Raw genomic sequence first — 7855 nt, 5'->3', positions numbered from 1 at the left:
TGACGGTGTCTATGTCTTCCTTGTAACTGGCTGGCGACCAGTTTAGGGTGTAGTGCGCCTTTCGCCCGTAGTGAGCTGGGATAGGCTCCAGCACCCTCCCGCGAACCTGTACAGGATAAGCGGTGTGGATAATGACATGACATGACATGACATGCTTGTCAGTCAAAGCTATGAAAACAGGATAATAATATGAGCCAATGATTTCTTCTCATTGCAAGCACTATGGCAAGTTGAGATAAGAGGGAAACTATTTTGTATGTGAAAAAAGATTTTTTTCCCATTGCCTCAATTTTATAATTCACAGTAAAATTAATTTTGGTTTGACTTGCTCACATAAACATACTGTTTAGTGGCTGGTTGGGAAAAAAACTTAAGTATCACTTTCTTGATATCAGTTCTGAACAAACACCAGTATCAGCAACTATGAAATAAAAACACATGATGCAATTTGAGAAATTTCCAAGGCGGTCAGTGTGTGTTAAAGGTGCGAAGGTGTGAGCCTGAAAAACATTGCAGGGCAGCATTCCATCCCTCAAGTCTTTTTCCAGAGCATGTGTCTGATCATGTCTCAGCTAGCGTCTGGGCGGCATTCGTCACGTATTTGAGACTGACAAGAAAATAGTGCACGCTGTATTTAAATCAGGTTCTATATGAATCGACATGTGTGAAAAAGTGGACTGCTTAAAGTAATGTGAGAGGAAGAAAAAAAACAACAAATTTTATACATTCTCAGCTGCTTTTGTTTCATATTTTAAATTAAAAATTTTCTCCCAGATTCTGTTTGTATTTACATTTTTACTGCCTTTTACAAGCTTACATTTGACATAATACAAATAGAGTGGAAGCAGGGCTGCTTTAACAGTGCTTGTTTGAGTTTGTCTCAAACAGGAATATATAAATTGCACCTGGATATTGTATTGAACAGTAATTGCTCATAACCACTTATCAATCAAATTCATAAAATAGAAATGTGTCACAAGGAACACACTAATGTATTGTTCTTGTCTTTGTAGCTCACACATTAATTTGGAGTGTATTTTGTGATTTGAATACACGGTTCACATAACCAATCATTCCACAAAAGGTCAAAAGCGATTTTTTTTTTATCTGTTCATGCAATGAATTGTTTATTTATTATTATTTTTAATTTATTGATTTATTTTAATTAGTGAGACAGTTCAGTAATTGGTAAAAGATTACAAATAATCTGGCTCCACTGCGATGTTATCCCATTGTTTAGAATTAGACTCTTACTACAAGGTGATGCTAAATGTTTAATACAGAACCTCATTTGCAATCGAGATAAAACGGGCAAAAAAAACCTCACACCACCCCAAAATAATAAATGAAAACACGTGTTTACACCACTGCATTATTTACACTAGTGTCTGTGTTAGCTGAAGAATTTAAAGTGAAATGTTAAAAAAAAAAATCATCGCCGTTTCTGTTGTCGCTCAATAATCATGCACCTCCAGTTTTAGCCAATAGAGGTCACTCGTGTTCTAGTTTTGATTGCGTAAACATCGCCAGAGGGGGGACAAATATTGTTCTTATTTTTTTTAGGTTTGACGGAAAATTGACAGAACAACTAAATAAATATTTCAACTTGATTTAAAAAATAGTAGCCTATTATTGAATGTTATGATTTATATTAATGTAGTTTTCCATCTTGGTTTCCTGTATTGTGCTATGGAAAAGTGCAGAGTACAGATCTGATCTGACCTTGTAATCAAAACACAACCAAGACGTTTCTGTCGCCTCAAACAGACAAACACACAATATTTTCATGGTATCACCTGCTCGTTTGAGTTGGATCAGAGAAGAAAATATCTCACCCCGAACAACAAGAACCTTTTAGATGTTGCAAACCGCAATCAGAAACATAAAAGTGATTTACTAAGTTTCACGGTAGGAGAGCAGATGAATGATGTGTTTGTGTTTTGGACCTTGAAAACTTCCTTCTATTATTTTGTTCTTTCTTCAGCCTTTCAGCACCCTGTGAAAGGCTTGTCACGGTGCACTCAAAGCAAACAGCTGCTGTGGGATTTCCTGGACACATTGTCCTTCTCTCTCTACTTTTCCACAGTTCTCCTTAATAGCCTCACAGCATATAAACCCACAATGTGGCAATTAAATGCCTGGTGCATTTCAAAGACTGAGGAGACACACAAAAAAAAAAAAAACATTTGGGAGAACCTGCACAGAAAGGGAATTTAATAGGATTTCACACAAAACACATTTTTTCCACGGGTTAAATAATTGCATGACACTAATCAAATCAGGTATAAAAAGTTTTGTAGCTCTGCTCGATTAGGAAAAAAATATTAATCACGATTATTCCAACGGTGGTTTATTTTTTGGGTACAAAACAAGAAAATGTTTAAACATAAAAATAGTAAAACAAATCAAATTCTTTGAAGCATTATAATTATGTAAGTTCCTTTTGGACCAATCAAAGCTGCAAATGTATACATTCAAATATGGTTTGCTAGTATAAAAAAATAGAACTTTGGAGTTTACTACTTGTTATATACACACTTATAAACTGCCATAGAATTGTTGTAACATTTAAATAAAAAACAACAAACACTTATTTTACAATCATGTAAATTATGAAATCTTAATCGAATTTTGAGCAATTGCACAACCCTAACGTTTTGTATAATTGCCTACAAAATGTTTGTATCATGTGAAATCAAAACCTATTCACACATCTAATGATACAGATGGTAATACACTACACTAATATTTTTTTTCTGGGCCGCATCAAGTATTTTTGAGTATTGAAAAAGAGCACAACGAATCGTGTCTTCTCAATCTTTATTAATGACTGCTCAGAACAGTAATGCTTCGTGGACAAATGTCAATTTGCCCCAAATGCTCATGAGAATTCGTGCATTTCTGTCTGATCTTGAAAATGTCCCTTCAAATATTTAAAGAGCACTTTCTCAACAACTCCAGGGGTCTTCATGCAAGAGTGATTTCTGCTCTGAAAATGACGCAAGATGAGATCAACCATCGGTCCACTCAACCTGTGCCTCGAACACTCCACATCTCACTCACTGACAGTGCGGCAGACACATTGCTGGCTCTCTGCGATCATGAAATATTCAACACAATTCATTCTATTTTATGTAGCACGTAGCATGTATCACAGCTAAATATAATATAGGCATTTTTTCTTATAGATTTAAGAGGACCCAACATAAGTAAGCACAATAGTGAAGGAGAGCGCCGGACCTCAGTGCAGGGGGGACATCTGCCTCAGTCTTTTAGGTTGACTGAGGAGGTGAAAAAAAAGGGAAATTTATCAAGCAACAACCACTTTGATAAGTTTTATATAAATGCATGAAAAATGGCGTGTAAATGAAAAACGGAAAAACGTGAATACCCCAAATATTTGAAAACATTGACCAAAAAAAGCACAACGTGAATCAGTAAATATGCAAAATGCAGGTGCTGAAGTGCAAACAGACATCGACTGATATGCATCCACTGTAGTTTTAAATTGTATCACCATCATTCACCACTAGATGGCTTTTTTGCACTTACATCAGGTCTTATGTCACACCAAGTGTCATGATTTGTATTTGTTATTTTTGGTTTAGTATTTGGTTTCATGTTTTGGCCTTGTATATGTGTCTTGTCTCGTCTTGTCTATTGTGTCCACCTGTGCTCGTTTACCCAAGCCCTAGTGTCAACCAATCCGGTCCTTCCAACCCTCCATGTCTTGTCCAGGTGCTCCTCGTTGTCTCGTCAATTTGTGTGTATTTAGTTCCCTGGTTGCTTTCAGTTCTTGTTGGTTCATTGTCATTTTAAGTGTCGCTTGTCCCTGTCGCTTGTCCCGGTTGCCTGTCCCTGTTGCCAGTTCCTGTCGCCTCTCCCTGTAGTTGGTTTCCTGTCGTTAAGTTTTTCCAAGTTCCTTGTTTGCCTTAGTTTTCTGTTTAATAAATGCCCTTTAAGTCACCCCTGCCTGGCTTCCCTGCGTTTGGGTCCTCACCTTCCTCAACCTCGACAGAATGAACCAACCAATACTGGACCCAGCAGGAAGCTCACGGCGACGAGTTCGCCGTCGCCGCCCAAGCTGGTACCCCCCTCAGCCTGCCGACCAACCCCTTCGTGTGAGTTCCATATGTTCCGCCAAGCCAGTTTGCCACTCTTCTTCGTCTTGTGTTAACATCTTTGATTACGACACCATTTTGTCCCCCCATGTTTTTGTTAATTCAGATTTAGATGATGACCCCTATTTTCAGTTGTCTGATTCCGAGTTTGACCCAGATTTTGATTTTTCTCATGAGTTTTCTTCTCCCAGTCAGTTTTTGTCACGGTTTCCTTTCGAGTCCTTTGAGTCCACACCTGAATCACACCCATCAGACCTTTACTTGGGCACCCGGTTGGCCATCTATCCTGGACCTCCGCGAGGTGGTCAACGACGGCGCCCGAGTAAAGGATCTGCCACCTCTCGTAATAGCACCCACTTTTTACACCCTGAGTCACGTTTTTCCAATTCACTTAGTTCACTTCGTCCGTCTGTTTCTGTACCTCGTCCACAGTCGGTTTCTGCACCACCTTCCGTTCGACCCACGTTTTGTAGCGCACGTTCACCAGCCCCTGTAGTCCCGGTCCCTCGTGTCCTTCGCGTCTCCCGTTCCCCTGAATCCCTATGGCGGCAGGCTGATAGGGATCCGGCCCCCGACCCAGCTCCTCACGAGCTGCAGCCTCCAGTGCCGGCCCCTCGCCAGCTGCAGCGTCCCGTCCCGGCTCCTTGCCAGCTGCAGCGTCCCCTCCCGGCTCCTCGCCAGCTGCAGCGTCCCCTCCCGGCTCCTTGCCAGCTGAAGCCTCCCGTCCCGGCTCCTTGCCAGCTGAAGCCTCCCGTCCCGGCTCCTCGCCAGCTGGGGCCTCCCGTCCCGGCTCCTCGCCAGCTGGAGCCTCCCGTCCCGGCTCCTCGCCAGCTGGAGCCTCCCGTCCCGGCTCCTCGCCAGCTGCAGCGTCCCGTCCCGGCTCCTCGCCAGCTGCAGCAAACCACGCAGCCTCCAGAGTCCCACTCGGGCTCACCGCCAGCTGCTGAACCCTGTTCCGGCCCCTCCCCAGCTGCTGAGCCCCGTCCCGGCTCCCCGCCAGCTGCTGAGCCCCGTTCCGGCTCCCCGCCAGCGGATGAGCCCCGTTCCGGCTCCCCGCCAGCGGATGAGCCCCGTTCCGGCTCCCCGCCAGCGGATGAGTCCCGTTCCGGCTCCCCGCCAGCTGATAAGCCCCGTCCCGGTTCCCCCCGAGCTGCTGGGGCCCGTTCTGGCCTCCCGAGAGCTGCTGACCCCCGTTCCGGCGCCTCGCCAGCGCTTCAAGTCCCTGTTCCGGCGGAGCACGTCCTGCGTCCGCCACAAGTCCCTGTTCCGGCGGAGCACGTCCTGCGTCCGCCACCAGTCCCGGCGGAGCACGCCACGCGTCCGCCACAAGTCCCTGTTCCAGCGGAGCACGTTCTGCGTCCGCCACAAGTCCCTATTCCGGCGGAGCACGTTCTGCGTCCGCCACCAGTCCCTGTTCCGGCGGAGCACGCCCTGCGTCCGCCACAAGTCCCTGGTCCGGCGGAGCACGCCCTGCGTCCGCCACCAGTCCCTGTTCCGGCGGAGCACGTCCTGCGTCCGCCACCAGTCCCTGTTCCGGCGGAGCACGTCCTGCTTCCGCCACCAGTCCCTGTTCCGGCGGAGCATGCCCTGCGTCCGCCACAAGTCCCTCTTCCGGCGGAGCACGTCCTGCGTCTGCCACAAGTCCCTGTTCCGGCGGAGCACGTCCTGCGTCCGCCACCAGTCCCGGCGGAGCACGCCACGCGTCCGCCACAAGTCCCTGTTCCAGCGGAGCACGTTCTGCGTCCGCCACAAGTCCCTATTCCGGCGGAGCACGTTCTGCGTCCGCCACCAGTCCCTGTTCCGGCGGAGCACGCCCTGCGTCCGCCACAAGTCCCTGGTCCGGCGGAGCACGCCCTGCGTCCGCCACCAGTCCCTGTTCCGGCGGAGCACGTCCTGCGTCCGCCACCAGTCCCTGTTCCGGCGGAGCACGTCCTGCTTCCGCCACCAGTCCCTGTTCCGGCGGAGCATGCCCTGCGTCCGCCACAAGTCCCTCTTCCGGCGGAGCACGTCCTGCGTCTGCCACAAGTCCCTGTTCCGGCGGAGCACGTCCTGCGTCCGCCACCAGTCCCGGTTCCGGCGGAGCACGCCACGCGTCCGCCACAAGTCCCTGTTCCGGCTGAGCACGTTCTGCGTCCGCCACAAGTCCCTGTTCCGGCGGAGCACGTTCTGCGTCCGCCACCAGTCCCTGTCCCCGCTGCGCCCGGCCCGCCGCCGCTCCAAGTCCCGGCCTCTGGTGCGCCCGGCCCGCCGCCGCTCCAAATCCCTGCCTCGGCGGTGCCAGACGGCCCGCCGCCACCCCACTTCCCTGTCCCGGCGGCGCCCGAGGACACGCCGTCGCTTCCCGTCGCTGCCTCGGCGGTGCTCGACGATCCGCCGTCGCCCCAAGCTCCTTTTTCGGCGGGACTCGACGATCCGCCGGCGCTCCAGTTTCCTGCCTGGGCGGTGGATGACGACCCGCCGTCGCTTCTTGTCTCTGCCACAGCGGCGCCCGACGAAGCGCCGCCGCTCCACGTTCCAGTCTCGGCGGCGTTCAACGACCGGCCGCCGCTCCATGATCCAGTCTCGGCGGCGTTCGACGACCGGTCGCCGCTCCACGTTCCTGTCTCGGCGGGGTTCGACGACCAGCCGCCGCTCTACGTTCCTGTCTCGGCGGGGTTCGACGACCAGCCGCCGTTCCACGTTCCTGTCTCGGCGGGGTTCGACGACCAGCCGCCGCTCCACGTTCCATTCTCGGCGGCGTTCGACGACCGGCCGCCGCTCCACGTTCCTGTCTCGGCGGGGCTCGACGACCAGCCGCCGCTCCAAGTGCCTGCCTCGGCTGCGCCCGCCCCGTCGCTGCTCCAAGCTCCGGTCTCGGCTGCATCCGGCGTCCAGCCGCCGCGTCTCGTCTCAGCCTCGTCAGCGGACTCCATGCGGTGTTCGGGTCATCCTGGACGTCCGCCTGAATGGCCGCCCTTGGACTTATGCGTCTGTCCTCCCGGACGCCCGCCTGAATGGCCACGGCTAGACTCCCTGGTCTGGTTTCCCGGACGGCCGCCTGAAGGGCCACGGCTGGACTCGCTGGTCTGGCCTCCCGGACGCCCGCCTGACCAGCCTTGATCGCGGACTGTGGTCCCGCCTCCTGGCCCCCTTCCGCCCACCCTGATTTTGGACAATTTTCTTTTGTTTGTGTTTGGGACGTCTGGGATCCGTCCCTTAAGGGGGGGGTACTGTCATGATTTGTATTTGTTATTTTTGGTTTAGTATTTGGTTTCATGTTTTGGCCTTGTATATGTGTCTTGTCTCGTCTTGTCTATTGTGTCCACCTGTGCTCGTTTACCCAAGCCCTAGTGTCAACCAATCCGGTCCTTCCAACCCTCCATGTCTTGTCCAGGTGCTCCTCGTTGTCTCGTCAATTTGTGTGTATTTAGTTCCCTGGTTGCTTTCAGTTCTTGTTGGTTCATTGTCATTTTAAGTGTCGCTTGTCCCTGTCGCTTGTCCCGGTTGCCTGTCCCTGTTGCCAGTTCCTGTCGCCTCTCCCTGTAGTTGGTTTCCTGTCGTTAAGTTTTTCCAAGTTCCTTGTTTGCCTTAGTTTTCTGTTTAATAAATGCCCTTTAAGTCACCCCTGCCTGGCTTCCCTGCGTTTGGGTCCTCACCTTCCTCAACCTCGACACCAAGTGTCGTCTTAAAAAAATGCAGATTTGCAGGACAAACATGATATTACAACTTTGAGTGAAAGGATTTTTGTAAAAAAA

Source organism: Idiotropiscis lumnitzeri, chromosome 15 (genome assembly GCF_059441095.1).
Source record: "Idiotropiscis lumnitzeri isolate Australia: NSW breed Sydney's pygmy pipehorse chromosome 15, RoL_Ilum_1.0, whole genome shotgun sequence".
NCBI classification, from domain to species: Eukaryota; Metazoa; Chordata; class Actinopteri; order Syngnathiformes; family Syngnathidae; genus Idiotropiscis; species Idiotropiscis lumnitzeri.
The sequence above is the reverse complement of the archived record's forward strand: the minus strand, read 5'-3'. Positions refer to the sequence as shown.